The 15,882-nt window shown below is 50.3% G+C and overlaps 1 protein-coding gene and 1 pseudogene across 9 annotated transcripts in view; both read right to left on the bottom strand.

Moving 5' to 3' along the window:
- Nucleotides 1-15,882, bottom strand: part of LOC144763893 (uncharacterized) — a 261,943-nt gene that overhangs the window by 241,392 nt on the left and 4,669 nt on the right. The gene's annotated exons all lie outside the window — the stretch shown is intronic.
- LOC144761468 (uncharacterized) lies at nucleotides 7,303-12,362 on the bottom strand (annotated as a pseudogene).

Raw genomic sequence — 15,882 nt, 5'->3', positions numbered from 1 at the left:
ATGGATTTAAATACCTAGGCATTTTTATCACTCTGAAACCTGAACTGCGGTTTGACCGGAACTTGCTGCCCCCTCTTCAGCGCCTTCGGGCAGATGTTGTCGCTTGGGGGAAACTCCCTCTCTCTCCCCTAGGTAGAGCGGCATTGTTTAAGATGATGTCACTGCCCCGCTTCCTCTACGCATTGCAAAACACACTTGATGTTGTCCCGGCTAAATATTTCCATGAGGTTGAGAGTTTACAGAGACAACTGGTGTGGGGGGGTAGGCCCCAGATCGCCATCGCTAAACTGTCGCTCCCGTGGTACGACGGTGGAATTGCTTTGCCTGATATCCGTCGCTACTATTGGGCGTCTCAATTGGGGGCAATAAATCATTGCATGTATGGCCCTTTGCCGAATCCGGCCTTCGAGATGGACAAATGGTTGTTACCGGGGGTGACTATAATAGAGCCCTCTACTCGAGAATCACCCCTCGAAACGTAACGGGCCCCACTAGGACGGCTGTCCAGGTGTGGAGACATGCTTCCATGGCGCTTGGGTGGACTGATAAATTGACTCGTGCCACCCCACTGTATGCATCCGATAGACTTGGCTCTCTCTGGCAGTCAAAGGGGTTTGATAGGTGGGACTTGATAGGTATCAGCAGGATTGATGATGTTTGGACTAAGGGGAGAATGAAGACGTTTGAGGAATTGAAAACCGAGTACGCTCTGAGCGATCGCAAATTTTTTCACTATGCGCAGGTCCGCCACGCGGTGCTCTCGGTCTTCCCTTCGGGTGTGGAGATTCCGGAGTCGTCCCCGCTTGAGGACAGGGTACTAGACGGACATGTTCCTGATAGCACGATTTCGCTTATTTACAAAAAATTGATCAACTCCAGGTCTGATCTCCTGTTTCGCCTTAGAGAGGTCTGGATTGGTGATGGGCTGGAGCTGGACGATGAGGACTGGCAGGCGGCGATCTCCTCCCCTAAAGAGGTGGCCATCCAGGCGCGCCTTAGATTTGTGCAACTTAAAATCCTGCATAGAGTGTATGTGACTGGTCCCCGTTTGGTACACATGGGCTTTTCTGTGGATGGATTGTGTCGGCGTGGATGCGGTCTCCTGGGCACCTTTTTACATATCGTTTGGGAGTGCTCTGAGATAGTGCGATTCTGGACCAGTGTGCACGAGGTGATGAGTGAGGTTACGGGGGTGCGATTGATGCCGGAGGCTAGGAGATGCTTACTGAATGTATGGGAACCGAACGACTACTCCGTATCGCAGCTTCGATGGGTGACCTTGGGCAATATGATCGCCAAAAGAGACATTGCGCAACTGTGGGGTGCTCAGGGACCGCCCGGGATTCGGAAATGGAAACAAAACATGGACTGGTGCATGTTCAGGGAAAAAACTGTATATATTTCCCGGGGTACCCCCCGAAAATGGGGGAAGATATGGACTCAGTGGAACACTTACCGTGGCGATATATGTACCCCGCCTCTCCCTGACCCAGATGTTGCACCTACGTCCCCGTAACCCGAGGGTTCCTCCACTTATTACTGTGTATTGGATACATTTTGTTCCTTCTGCCCCCCCCCCATGCAAGACTCTTTCTTGATGGAAAATACGCTCATTGGTTGACCTTCCCGCTCCCACACCATGTAATGCAACGTTGTTTATATTGCTGTCTTCTCTTTTTCTTTGTTCCTTGCAAGTTGTTTGTGTTTGTATTTATAAAAATTAATAAAAAGTTTCAACAAAAAAAAAAAAGATCAGAGTCTTCGACCGCACAAGATATCTCAAGGTGGTGTTTAATGAGTGACCTACAATTGATTAAACCGCAGTTTAGATGCCTGTCTTTACCTGTAGTCGTGTTCCTCGGCATGATCTTCCGATTCTCTATAGCCAGCAACTCCTCCCGGGAATAGAAGAGCCGCTGTTGGGGAGATGAGGCACCTTGGGTGTTGCAGTTTTGAGCATTTTGGGCAGCACGACCGGCCCTAGGCACGGCCAGATCGTGGACCGGCACAGACGGGCTTGCCTCTGGCGCGCCTCTGGCGCGCCCGCTGCGCGCATCCGCTGCACGTCTGCATTGGCTGATTTTATTAGGCAGTCTAGTGCAGCTGGTCAGCAACTAGACTGTCAACCAAGATGGCTGCCCCAAAATGTCCACTCTATGTCCCTGAGATCAAGGTGAAGGTCCGCTAAGCAGCGTGTGCTTTTACAATTTTAAGGTGCAAGTAAGTGGCGTTTTCAGATTTAAAAACAAATTCCCTAAAAACAAGTTTAATTAGATTTCTACTATCGCAGCCCTGTGCTATTCACAGCGCGACTTTTAAAATATATTTGCTGGCTTTGTTGATCCGAGCGCAGCAACAATTCAATTCTCGCACTCGAGCATTCAGGTATACCGTGCCTTCTCTGTCTAATGTCTTTGTCTGTCGATAGTAAAGACGTTGCCCAGCCCCTTGGGCTTCAGATGGTTGAGGATTAAATCTTCGATAAACAAGTCCGGGCCGGTCACTCTGACTTCTCAGGCATCCCAAGGATGCTTATAATAGTACACCTGGCTCTCCCTTTGTATTTGTCGAGTTTCCGGTTCGTTAGATCCCGGGAGGTCTGAAGATCACACACCTCCTGCTGCAGCAGCGCCATGTCATCAATCACGCTAGCGGTCTTAATATCAAGCGACTTGACTTTTTCGCTCGCCTTTGTGAGGTCCGCTCGTATCAAATTAACCTCTATAGTGATTGTGTCAAGTTTATTGTCCAATGCCTCCATCTTCTGACCCAGGGAGGACTGGACCCCGCTGATAGCCGCCATAACGTCGGTAAGCGTAGGTTCCACGGTAGATCCCGAAGAGTCACTTCCCACTGACTGAGAACGTTTCGACTCCGTAAGGGGAACTCCGGGGAATAGTGTAGCGGTCCAGCCTATTGGCTTGTATTTGTTTCGACCCCTTTTGAGGACCTGGGCAGGTGTTTCTCGGTTTCTGGTTTAGTCGCCATCTTGACGTCAGCCACTCTCCAATACAGAGCACGAAGCTCACTGGGCCGCTGGAAAGCGCGGGTCAAGGCCCAGATGGAAGCCAGCGAGCGTCAATATACCATCATCACCTGATGGGAATGTGGGACGTGACCCAGCACCTCAGTCACCCACAGGATTCCCCCACGGGGTGGCGGCAAGCTCTCCAACCACCAGGTCGGTAACTCCGTGTCCTCCGGCTCACCAGGGATCACATGCCAATGGTACCAATGTGTGGGGCCGGCCCAGCCGAACGCGCAGGCCTCTCCCCCCTCCCCCCCCCGGGGCTCCTCAACAGTCCCACACCAGCGATGCCAGAAGTGTAACATGGGGAGGCGTGCGCGCAGTAACTACGGGTCTGGTAGCAAACGCCCGCTGTTGCACAATCGCCACTACCAAGTGATACCTCGCAATGCAAAGGGTGCAAGAGTCCCACCGTCCCTCCAGGGACCGGCCCCAGCAGAAAGCCTTGCCATCGGGTCCCGCCGCGCAGACTTAATAGCTGCTGTCCCCGATGTCCGGAGGTAGTGGCCGCCACTAGTTGTTCAAGTCAGCCTTATTGCGCACTGGACTCCGCTCTCCACATCAGCGTGGTCCAGTTTATTTCCGATATGGGCTCCCCCACCAAGGCGAGACATCATAGTCTAGTCCCACGGTTCCAGAGGGTTGCCAGCAGGCCCGCAGCTCACCTAGGCCGCAGCGGGAATTTCTCCTCACCGCTCCGCTGGGGCTCACTCCTCCTCCAGCGCCCGGTCAAGATCTCTCCTCTGCAGCGCTCCTGCCACGGTGTCAGCCGAAGCGCACTTCTTGTATCGGCTTTCCGCTGGACCCGGGTGAGCCAGGCAACCAGTTCAATGCAGGGGGGGGTCCTGCGCGTGAATCTCGGACCACCGCTTGTTGCGTATTCTTGCAGCCGCCAGCCGGCCGCCAAACAGTTCTGGGGCCGGACTGGCGACTTCCGTTTTTCGGCCCCGATGTTTATCGATTACACAGCAGGCCCTGCAGACACTCTAGCCCCCAGCTCGGGTGAGTTGAAGGCCGTAGATCTACAGAAGGCATAACTCGGGCCCCGAACGCCGCTTTTCAGCCGCTGTCAGGCTGCGGGTGAAAGATCAGGATGGAAGCCAGGATATTAGAGCTGGAGGAAGGGGTCGATGGAGCTAGGCACCCATGCGGCCATCTTGGACCAGCGCGTGGCTCCTCCCACGTCCAACTTTTTAAATACAATGCACCCTGCTAATTAGGCCATTTATGGCCTACCCTACAGGTGACATATATGTATTAATAAAGAAGGTTTAGGCCTGGCAAAAGATCTATTATGCCAGGTCAAAATGGTGGTTTAAACTGTACACAGACTGCAATGGCAGGCTTGAGACATGTTTTTAAAAAAACAGCTACTTAATTGGGTGGCACAATAAGTGCTGCAGGCCCACTAGTAGCATTATTTTGTACAGGCCCTGAGTACATTTACTAGAGAGTAAATTAAATGTGCCAATTGGATGTAAGTCAATTTTACCGTGCTTAGAGCAGAGAGCACAACCACGGTGTTCAGAGAGTCCTAATGCCAATAAAAATGAATTCAATAAAATGGGAGTAGTGAAGTCAAAACTTTTGGGGGGGAAGCATGCCAAGGATGTCAAGTCTAACACTCAACACCTTAGATATCCCCCAGAACAGCACTGCCTGGCAAGAGGTAATGAATCCCTGTCCAACCCAGTTTTCATGGACACAAAGCAGGCACTAGATTTGTATGTGGCTCAGGTGCCCAATGTCCGCTTTGTCTCACTGTCACTCCTCAGAACCATACTCTTTAATTGATCTGAATTCCAGTTATAAATTCCAACAAGCAGACACCTGTATCATTATGGGTGTTGCCAGGAATGAGCATATTTCACTGCTTACTTTCATGGCTCAGTGTCCCCTTTAAAACAATGATGATTGTGCAGAGGACAAACCACCAGAAAATATCAGAATCTCTGGACTATACGTCCCAAATGGGCTGATTGGGCATTGCCCCTGACGGAGGAAATAATTATAGCCCCTAATACAATCTGACACTGGGATGTTTGGAATTTATCGGATGCAATATTTATTGCATATTCTGGCTTTTCGGAGAATAAGCAGGTGGGTTTTAGTCCTTACTGTATCACAGTCAGTATGTCCCGGTAAATACCGGGCATTTGCCCTTGCTAAATTCTGGCAGATTTGACCTGCTAAATGTTATGCAGGGTGCACACATTAGTGCAAATGGTGATTACCAGGTGTGGTAAACTTCGCACAACGTTTAGTGATCTCTGCACAAAAAAATGTTTGCTCAGGTATCACAATTTTTAACGGGTCACCTTTGGATCTCATTGCCATTCTATAATGTGCAAAATCCAATGTATTGATTTTTAGAAAATATGACTTTTTAACCAACAAGTATTAATGGCTTTAATTCGTGTCAGTCTAATAAAGTCTAGTTTCATTTATGTGTAGTTATGCTGTTCTTTAAGGTTAGCAGCAAGAAGCTGTGCAAATGTCCGAAGTATAAATAAAATAAGATAGAATTTAGAAGTTATTTTTTTTCTCAATCCAGAAACATATTTAGATTGTCTCAGCTGATTCAGTTAAGGGTCAGTATTAAACACAAAGGCAGGTTCTCTCTCCCCACATTCTCTCCAAGGTACAGAACATCTGAGATTGAGACCACTTTTTTGGCATGTTTCCTAACTGCCAGCGATTTATGTTCTGAGACTTCTAGGGCTGATGGCTTCCTGAATGTTCCTATCGCCATAAGGCAAGCTGTAGATGAGGTATTTGTGGTAATGCATCCAGTTATGTGATGAAGTATTCCTCCATATTAGAGTTGTAGTCCAGTTAGTCCAGTTATGTGAATGTCTTCTGTAACGGGAGAACTGACAGAATGTCCCGTGAGGGGACCTTTTCATATGGAATGACATTGTTTGGGGAACTCATGTGGACAAACGATTTGTTAGTGGCCCTTGGAACCCGAAGGAGTAGAGACTTTATCTAAATGCACTGAAATGTCAGCCTTATGATTGTCCTGCTGAAACCTTAGATACCTAGTAGACACTAATATTTTCAGTCCTGTGTAGGAAGAGAAGCATTTCTTACGTGATTCCTGTTGTCAAGCCGCCTGAAATAATTTTATAGATTGTGCCTTGTGAATCCATGAACATATTTTCTGTATATCTGGGCTAGACCTGGATATTTTGGATGTAAGCTTTGCTTGTTTGCAGATGTGTGTGTTTTTTTTCAAGCAGTTATCATGTTAATTAGTCACACTGAAAATGAGCTTTGATCTCATAGTAGTCCAACTGACCTAAAGAAAAATAAAGCAATCTTCGTCACTCTTTTGGAGAGTTTTTAGGTCTTGCGACCTGCGTTGCACTTCGCAGCAGTGTCCCGCGGGTCGCATGACCTTTAGGAGGTGAAAAACGGGGAAATCAAGCTGACCTAGGAATCGCACATGCTTGTGTGTGTGCGTTTCCATTTCAGATCCCCCATTGGCTTTTGTGTCCGTCTTATTCTAAAAGACTGCACGCAATTGGCCCGAGGCGCCCGCATAGCTCCTCCCATGGCCTTTTGGTGTCTATTACAAGCAACAAGCGCGTTATGGACACCAATAGGCCGTGGGAGGAGCTATGATTGTGCCCAGATACAGCGCGCGCGCCACTTGCTTTTCTTTATTCTTTACTTTTGGTATAAGCGCGGCACCCGCGCTTTACTTTTGATGTTATAAGTAAAGCGCAGGTACCGCGATTATACCAAAGGTAAAGAAATAGAAGAAACATCTATTTCTTTACTTTTGGTATAATCGCGGCACCCGCGCTTTACTTATAACATTAAAAGTAAAGTGCGGGTGCCGCGATTATACCAAAAGTAAAGAAATAGGAAAAAAAATCTATTTCTTTATCTTTGGTATAATCGCGCTTTACTTTTAATGTTATAAGTAAAGCGCGGGTGCCGAGAAGAGATGTCACCGGATTTCATGGTAGTAATACAAGGAGGTTGCATGAAGTTAATTGCATTGACAAGAAACAAAAAAAAAGGTTAACTGTTTTTAGTCAAGGGAAATTACAGAAACTGAGTCCATCCCCTTGTTTGGTAGTCAAACAGCTAATACATGGCTGAAGTGGGCCTCTAACATCCCTGGTTTGATTCCATGCGCTGTTAGTAACAGGTCTTTGTATTACTACTCAGTTTAAAAGCACTGTTGCAGCGGAAGGATAGACTGGTTTAATTGGAGTCGAACTCGGGGACAACTGATTACTGCAGACATCAGCGACGAGCGTTTAGCTCGCTGCTGCACCTTTCTGAAAAGCAGCAATCCCCTCCTCCCTCCGGGCTGGGCCTTGGACGTTAGTAGGTGCGGTACCCACTGACCTCATGCTTACCTCTAGGATGTTGTCACTCATCAGGAAGTAGGTCACGTGACTGGACTCATTGCTCGAGCCCGTCAGCTCCCGCACCCGCAAGGTGTCACCATGGTCCTTGGCCAAGTGCAGGGGGTTTCCTTGTCCTTCTTCGTCTGTCCCATTGGTGCTCTGCGGTCTCTTCAGCGCTTCCAGCTCTAGGACCTCTTTTATCGCAGCACACAGCTGTCCCTCCTCTCCAGGCTCCTTTTCACCCCCCTCCTCTCTGCTCCGACGCCTCTGCTCTCCTAACCCGTGTCCGCTCCTGCTCTTCTTCTTCTGTCCCGAGATATTTGTTCTGCAGCCCGCGCCCCTTCACCTCCTACTCTGGGTGCAGGAGCCTCTTCGCCACTAAGCCCTGCAGCGCCAGATTCACACCCTCCTGTTGCGCCTGCCATTTCACCCTTGAGCCCTGCTGCACATGTTCTCCAGTACCATGCTGCAGCTGCCCTTCCATCTCTAAGTCCTGCTGCATCTGTTCTACAGTGCCCCGCTGCACCCGCCCTTTCACCCTTGAACACTGCAGCACCTGTTCTCCTCCCTCCCACTGCACCCGCCTTTCACCCTTGAACCCTGCAGCACCTGTTCTCTTTCCTCCTGGTGCCCTCCACCCTTGAGCCGTGCTTCACCTGTTCTACTCCCTCCTGCTGGAGGTACCCCTCCACTCGTGAGCTGTGCTGCACCTGTGCTACTCCCTGCTGCTGCAGCTGCCTCTCCACCCTTGAGCCGTGCTTCACCTGTTCTACTCCCTCCTGCTGGAGGTGCCCCTCAACTCGTGAGCTGTGCTGCACCTGTGCTACTCCCTGCTGCTGCTGCAGCTGCCTCTCCACCCTTGAGCTGTGCTGCACCTGTTCTACTCCCTCCTGCTGCAGCTGCCTCTCCACCCTTGAGCTGTGCTGCACATGTTCTACTTCCTCCTGCTACAGCTGCCCCTCCACCCTTGAGCTGTGCTGCACCTGTTCTACTTCCTCCTGCTGGAGCTTCCTCTCCACCCTTGAGCTGTGCTGCACATGTTCTACTCCCTCCTGCTGCAGCTGCCCCTCCACCCTTGAGCCGCGCTTCACCTGTTCTACTCCCTCCTGCTGGAGGTGCCCCTCCACTCGTGAGCTGTGCTGCACCTGTGCTACTCCCTGCTGCTGCAGCTGCCTCTCCACCCTTGAGCCGTGCTTCACCTGTTCTACTCCCTCCTGCTGGAGGTGCCCCTCCACTCGTGAGCTGTGCTGCACCTGTGCTACTCCCTGCTGCTGCTGCAGCTGCCTCTCCACCCTTGAGCTGTGCTGCACCTGTTCTGCTCCCTCCTGTTGCAGGTGTCCCTCCATCCTTGAGCCGTGCTGCACTTGTTCTGCTCCCTCCTGCTGCAGCAGTCCCTCCACCCTTGAGCTGTGCTGCACATGTTCTACATCCTCCTGCTGGAGCTGCCTCTCCACCCTTGAGCTGTGCTGCACCTGTGCTACTCCCTGCTGCAGCTGCCCTTCCACCCTTGAGCTGTGCTGCACATGTGCTCCAATACCATGCTGCAGCTGCCCTTCCACCCTTGAGCTGTGCTGCACCTGTTCTACTTCCTCCTGCTGGAACTGCCTCTCCACCCTTGAGCTGTGCTGCACATGTTCTACTCCCTCCTGCTGCAGCTGCCTCTCCACCCTTGAGCTGTGCTGCACATGTTCTACTCCCTCCTGCTGCAGCTGCCTCTCCACCCTTGAGCTGTGCTGCACATGTTCTACCCCCTCCTGCTGCAGCTGCCTCTCCACCCTTGAGCTGTGCTGCACATGTTCTGCTCCCTCCAGCTGCAGCTGCCTCTCCACCCTTGAGCTGTGCTGCACATGTTCTACTCCCTCCTGCTATAGCTGCCTCGCCACCCTTGAGCTGTGCTGCACATGTTCTACTTCCTCCTGCTGCAGCTGCCTCTCCACCCTTGAGCTGTGCTGCACATGTTCTACTCCCTCCTGCTGCAGCTGCCTCTCCACCCTTGAGCTGTGCTGCACATGTTCTACTCCCTCCTGCTGCAGCTGCCTCTCCACCCTTGAGCTGTGCTGCACCTGTGCTACTCCCTGCTGCTGCTGCCCCTCTACCCTTGAGCTGTGCTGCACCTGTTCTACTCCCTCCTGCTGCAGCTGCCTCTCCACCCTTGAGCTGTGCTGCACATGTTCTACTTCCTCCTGCTACAGCTGCCCCTCCACCCTTGAGCTGTGCTGCACCTGTTCTACTTCCTCCTGCTGGAGCTTCCTCTCCACCCTTGAGCTGTGCTGCACATGTTCTACTCCCTCCTGCTGCAGCTGCCTCTTCACCCTTGAGCTGTGCTGCACATGTTCTACTCCCTCCTGCTGCAGCTGCCTCTCCACCCTTGAGCTGTGCTGTACATGTTCTACTCCCTCCTGCTGCAGCTGCCTCTCCACCCTTGAGCTGTGCTGCACATGTTCTACTTCCTCCTGCTGCAGCTGCCTCTCCACCATTGAGCTGTGCTGCACATGTTCTACTCCCTCCTGCTGCAGCTGCCTCTCCACCCTTGAGCAGTGCTGCACCTGTGCTACTCCCTGCTGCTGCTGCCCCTCTACCCTTGAGCTGTGCTGCACCTGTTCTACTCCCTCCTGCTGCAGCTGCCTCTCCACCCTTGAGCTGTGCTGCACATGTTCTACTTCCTCCTGCTACAGCTGCCCCTCCACCCTTGAGCTGTGCTGCACCTGTTCTACTTCCTCCTGCTGGAGCTTCCTCTCCACCCTTGAGCTGTGCTGCACATGTTCTACATCCTCCTGCTGGAGCTGCCTCTCCACCCTTGAGCTGTGCTGCACCTGTGCTACTCCCTGCTGCAGCTGCCCTTCCACCCTTGAGCTGTGCTGCACATGTGCTCCAATACCATGCTGCAGCTGCCCTTCCACCCTTGAGCTGTGCTGCACCTGTTCTACTTCCTCCTGCTGGAACTGCCTCTCCACCCTTGAGCTGTGCTGCACATGTTCTACTCCCTCCTGCTGCAGCTGCCTCTCCACCCTTGAGCTGTGCTGCACATGTTCTACTCCCTCCTGCTGCAGCTGCCTCTCCACCCTTGAGCTGTGCTGCACATGTTCTACTTCCTCCTGCTGCAGCTGCCCCTCCACCCTTGAGCTGTGCTGCACCTGTTCTGCTTCCTCCTGCTGGAGCTTCCTCTCCACCCTTGAGCTGTGCTGCACATGTTCTACTCCCTCCTGCTGCAGCTGCCTCTCCACCCTTGAGCTGTGCTGCACATGTTCTACTTCCTCCTGCTACAGCTGCCCCTCCACCCTTAAGCTGTGCTGCACCTGTTCTGCTTCCTCCTGCTGGAGCTTCCTCTCCACCCTTGAGCTGTGCTGCACATGTTCTACTCCCTCCTGCTGCAGCTGCCTCTCCACCCTTGAGCTGTGCTGCACATGTTCTACTTCCTCCTGCTACAGCTGCCCCTCCACCCTTGAGCTGTGCTGCACCTGGTCTACTTCCTCCTGCTGGAGCTTCCTCTCCACCCTTGAGCTGTGCTGCACATGTTCTACTCCCTCCTGCTGCAGCTGCCTCTCCACCCTTGAGCTGTGCTGCACATGTTCTACTCCCTCCTGCTGCAGCTGCCTCTCCACCCTTGAGCTGTGCTGCACATGTTCTACTTCCTCCTGCTACAGTTGCCCCTCCACCCTTGAGCTGTGCTGCACCTGTTCTGCTTCCTCCTGCTGGAGCTTCCTCTCTACCCTTGAGCTGTGCTGCACCTGTTCTACTCCCTCCTGCTGCAGCTGCCTCTCCACCCTTGAGCTGTGCTGCACATGTTCTACTTCCTCCTGCTACAGCTGCCCCTCCACCCTTGAGCTGTGCTGCACCTGGTCTACTTCCTCCTGCTGGAGCTTCCTCTCCACCCTTGAGCTGTGCTGCACATGTTCTACTCCCTCCTGCTGCAGCTGCCTCTCCACCCTTGAGCTGTGCTGCACATGTTCTACTCCCTCCTGCTGCAGCTGCCTCTCCACCCTTGAGCTGTGCTGCACATGTTCTACTTCCTCCTGCTACAGCTGCCCCTCCACCCTTGAGCTGTGCTGCACCTGTTCTGCTTCCTCTTGCTGGAGCTTCCTCTCCACCCTTGAGCTGTGCTGCACATGTTCTACTCCCTCCTGCTGCAGCTGCCTCTCCACCCTTGAGCTGTGCTGCACATGTTCTACTCCCTCCTGCTGCAGCTGCCTCTCCACCCTTGAGCAGTGCTGCACCTGTGCTACTCCCTGCTGCTGCTGCCCCTCTACCCTTGAGCTGTGCTGCACCTGTTCTGCTTCCTCCTGCTGGAGCTTCCTCTCCACCCTTGAGCTGTGCTGCACATGTTCTACTCCCTCCTGCTGCAGCTGCCCCTCCACCCTTGAGCTGTGCTGCACCTGTGCTACTCCCTGCTGCTGCAGCTGCCTCGCCACCCTTGAACCTTGATGCAAATGCTGTCCTCCCTCCTGCTCCCCCTCCACCCTTGAGCCATGCTGCACCTGTTCTCCTGACCAGTGGTCCAGCTGCCCGTCTTCCCCTCTTGCCCTTTGCACCCCTCCGCGTGGAGTTTCTCATCGTCCAGAGAGGCAGGGCGCACTGCCCCCTTGCGGAGGGACAGTCTCCCTTCTTCCCCATGCCTCTCTCCCCTCCCTAGCTGCGGCTGTACCTCGCTCATACCCCCAGCTAACGCACACCCGGCTCAGCTTATTCTGCGGCACAGGCCCTGGAGCAGGGCACCGCTCCCTCTGCCCGCTCAGCTCCAGGCGACGGCACGAGCGGGTCGCACCGCCAGTCATTTCCTGCCCAAAGATGACATACAACCCCCGGGCTGTGCTTCCTTGGTGCGCTCTACGTCATATAGCGTTTGATGCCAGAACACAGGGTAAAGGTACTGATAATCAGCTGACCCCCACTGATTCCGCGCCAGGCTTGCCTTCCAAGGACATTGCTACCCAGCTTACTGTTCTTCCAGCAGCCTCCCCAGCTGACATTGCCCGTGTTTGTCCTATAGATGCTATGTGCATTGTCCCCAATAACTTTAAGCAATCTTTAGAACATAGTCGAGCTTCAAATGATTGCACTGGAACGGACTCTCCAGCATATGATATGCCCCTTCTCTCTTGGAATTTTGCGGGATTGAGTAACAAATTGAGTGATAACAATAGATTGCCTTTAATATCCAAGCAGCAGATTGTTTGTCTACAGGAGACCTAGATGGTATCTACTGTGCACATAAATGTTTTTTGCATGGTTTTCTCACCTGCCACTATGGCTTTATCAGGCCATCTAAGTGGGGCCCTCTTATCCCTTACACGTGTGACACTGGCAGCTAAGATAATACAGACCTATCTAGACTCCCCTTTCTTTCAAATTATTTGTCTGCCATTGAGTGGTGAACCACTACATTTTTAGCATAATAACTTTGCTTCTAGTAATATACGCATTATTAGCTCCCTTGCCTCAGCTTTGAGGCAATAATAACAGACATAAATGTGATGTATGTTATATTGTGGAGAGGGGATTTTATTTTAAGACTATGTCCTATCGCAGACAATAGAGTATGTGGATTAGAGGAACCTGATTCTGGTAATTTCTCAAACTTTGACCACATTCTGTGTGGTGATAATACGAACAGAATCCTAAAGACCCATGATCGTATAATAAGTCTTGATTTGTCCCCCTAGGAATCCTCAAATCAGAAAACATTTACGGGGAGAAGAAAGGGGTCTTTGATTTACTTTATTGTACTATCCAAAGCATGTACTGGGAAGGTGATCAAGTCCCAGGTTGTTGAGAGTCATTTCAGCAATCACAACACACTTGTTTTAGGACTTGCTCTTGTTTTATTTTGCTAATGCTTTGTTTATTGTATAGATGCAGCAGGAGTGTATATTTTGTATTTCCACATAATGCACTAATTATGACCTTTAATAGCAAAGTGATCTGCGTATCATTCGGTCCCATAAGTGTGTCAACCATTTGTGCTGCATTATATGCAGAATACTTATGGTGACTAACTTTTATATAACCACTTGGGTCAAGCTTGGACATTTTTATTTGTGTTGGCCTCGCTTAAGCTGAACTACAGCAAACCTTCGCCAGGACAAACCTCCTTCCTAAGGGTCACACAAGTCTCATGTCTATGGGTGCAGATGCTCACATCTCTGAAAGGCCGCATCCGCTGTGTCTCACATGGTCATGTGTTGGCCTGGTGTTTTCAGTGCAAGAGCTCTCAGTTGGCTGACTATTGCATATCAAGCCTCTTTCGCAGCACCCTGCCTAGCTAGCTGCTTGTAACATAATGCCTCAATTCTAGCGTGCATATAATATTCAGGTAGTTCTTCCATATGTGCTCTTCCGATTGTCTCCTGCAGTGGTGTAATTGCATATATGTCAAATTATCACTCCACTGCAAACAATAAATATAATTAAAAAACAGTGACATTTACAATGTCAGAAGCTCCAACTTTTAATAATGCGAGACCTATTGCATTGCAAATCCTTGTTATAAGTACCGTCAATAAGCCTTTTTGCAGAATGCTAAAGTATTGGCATGTGAGGGACATAATGACCATCACTTGAGTGTCTCCAATGACACAATACCTTCCAGTACTATCATTGGTGTCATGGTGCCCTTAGGGCCTTATTAAAAGTCCCCCACAGTTTGGTGTGTGGATCCCAAGGGCAGTTTGTCGTTTCTACCAGCCTGTGGCCTCATGCCTCTGTATGGCCACATAGTTTCTCAATGACATGTAATATCCTTATAATATATTATTAGGATCACAATACCCCGTAAATTAGTGTTTCCCAAACTGTGGGTCAAAACCTGATTTTTGGTGGGTCACGAAAGTCAGAGCAATAAATAAAGATGCCTTTATATTCTGTTTTTAACTTGTTATTTTTGCCTGTGATTCAGACACAGAGGTCAAATGTCAGACTGTAAAGTCCACATCTGCTTTATTCTTTAAACATGCGGATTACATTTCTTTCTGTGACTGCAAAGTGAGAGAAGTTTTTAAAGTGAATTATGTGTAAATGTAGGATGTTGTGTTTTTTGCAATACACAAGACAATGCAAATACCTGTTAATGTCTGTGCAGATTTACTAGCCATTTCAATGGAAAATGTTCTCTCTGTAAATGATAACGTGCTACCAGAACATGCTTTGGTTGCATTAAAAAATCACCCCCTTATGGCCATTACGGTAGGTTGGTCGGCAAAATGTGTTGTTCTAAAGAGTGGGTCATACTTCTATAAAGTTTGGGAACCACTGCCACAGATTTTAAGATATCCTAATGTGTTTAGCAAGAATATGGAGTAGATACCTATTTATCCTTTTTGTTGTTCACTGTACAACGCAAGAGTGGAAATAATTGGTTCAATGGTCTTACTGGAGCTGAGAAACTGTTGTTGCAGACCTGATTTTTAGCACATTTGGGAAGCCTACAAGGGGGCACTATTAATAAACTCCTGGGGCGGCTGGCACAGGTAAGAGCAGTGGAGCGGTGGGGCAGTGGGGTGGGGTAGGTTGAGGTAAAGTTACATTAAAAAAAATAAGACCACTTACTTTGTGATCGGCGTTTCGCCGACTCAGCGATGCTGCGAGTGCAAAATAAGTGGTTTTCTTTCTTTTTTTATTTAATATTACATATCCCATTGTATGTCGGCTTTCCCCCAACCGCGCCCCGCCGCCGCCCCACTGCTCTTACCTGAGCCAGCCGCGCCTGATAATTTCTAGCCACAGGTGCCAAGACCAATTTACAGTACAGAATGTGAAATTGGCACACAACTGGTTTTCAAATGGGTATACAATTTGCTATGCAAGCTATGAAATAATAGGTCACATAGTAATTTGTACATTCACAGGAAGTCACAAAATGCCTTCCTAAGGAATATTAATCAGGCAGGTCACAATTCGTGACCCCTGTGAATGGCTTTAAATGCAGGGATGATGGCCTGCAATGGCTGACAGGCAACCACCCTTGCATTTGCTTCCCAAATGGTTGACCTTCAGAACACAAGTTCTTAGAGCTGTCCTTGTCCATTAAATGGACAGGTGCTGTTTTAAAAAAAAGAAAATGCTTCCCATTTTGCAGCACATTTGCTAAGGGCGTGAAGTAGTCCCCTGGACCACTTCTTACCCAAGGCTCTCTGCCGTGATTCCCAAAGTAAAGGCTGTCCCATCATTTCAGATCTCTCCTCCCTTGAGGTATGATCAATGGCTTGCAATTGCAGTCACAAAATATTGATACATTCCAGTGCTGCTGCCACAAAGGAGGAAGAAACCCCTTTCGAGCTCCCTCTGTTTTCCGATTTGTAATGTGTTGCAGACCCACTTTATGAGTGGAAAAGACTTCTCTGACCCCTAGTCCTTGGCAGTTGTAAAGCAAAACTTTTGATGAGTTATTGGCATGCAATCACAAGAGCTTCTGCGCATGGGGACGATAGTCATTCTAAATAGCTCAAAGAGAAACCAATGGGGCAAGAGATCTGAGGTTTGGGATGTGTGAGA

Source organism: Lissotriton helveticus, chromosome 6, assembly GCF_964261635.1.
Source record: "Lissotriton helveticus chromosome 6, aLisHel1.1, whole genome shotgun sequence".
Lineage (NCBI taxonomy): Eukaryota > Metazoa > Chordata > Amphibia > Caudata > Salamandridae > Lissotriton > Lissotriton helveticus.
Note: the sequence above shows the minus strand (reverse complement) of the source record. Positions and strands in the feature narration are given on the sequence as shown.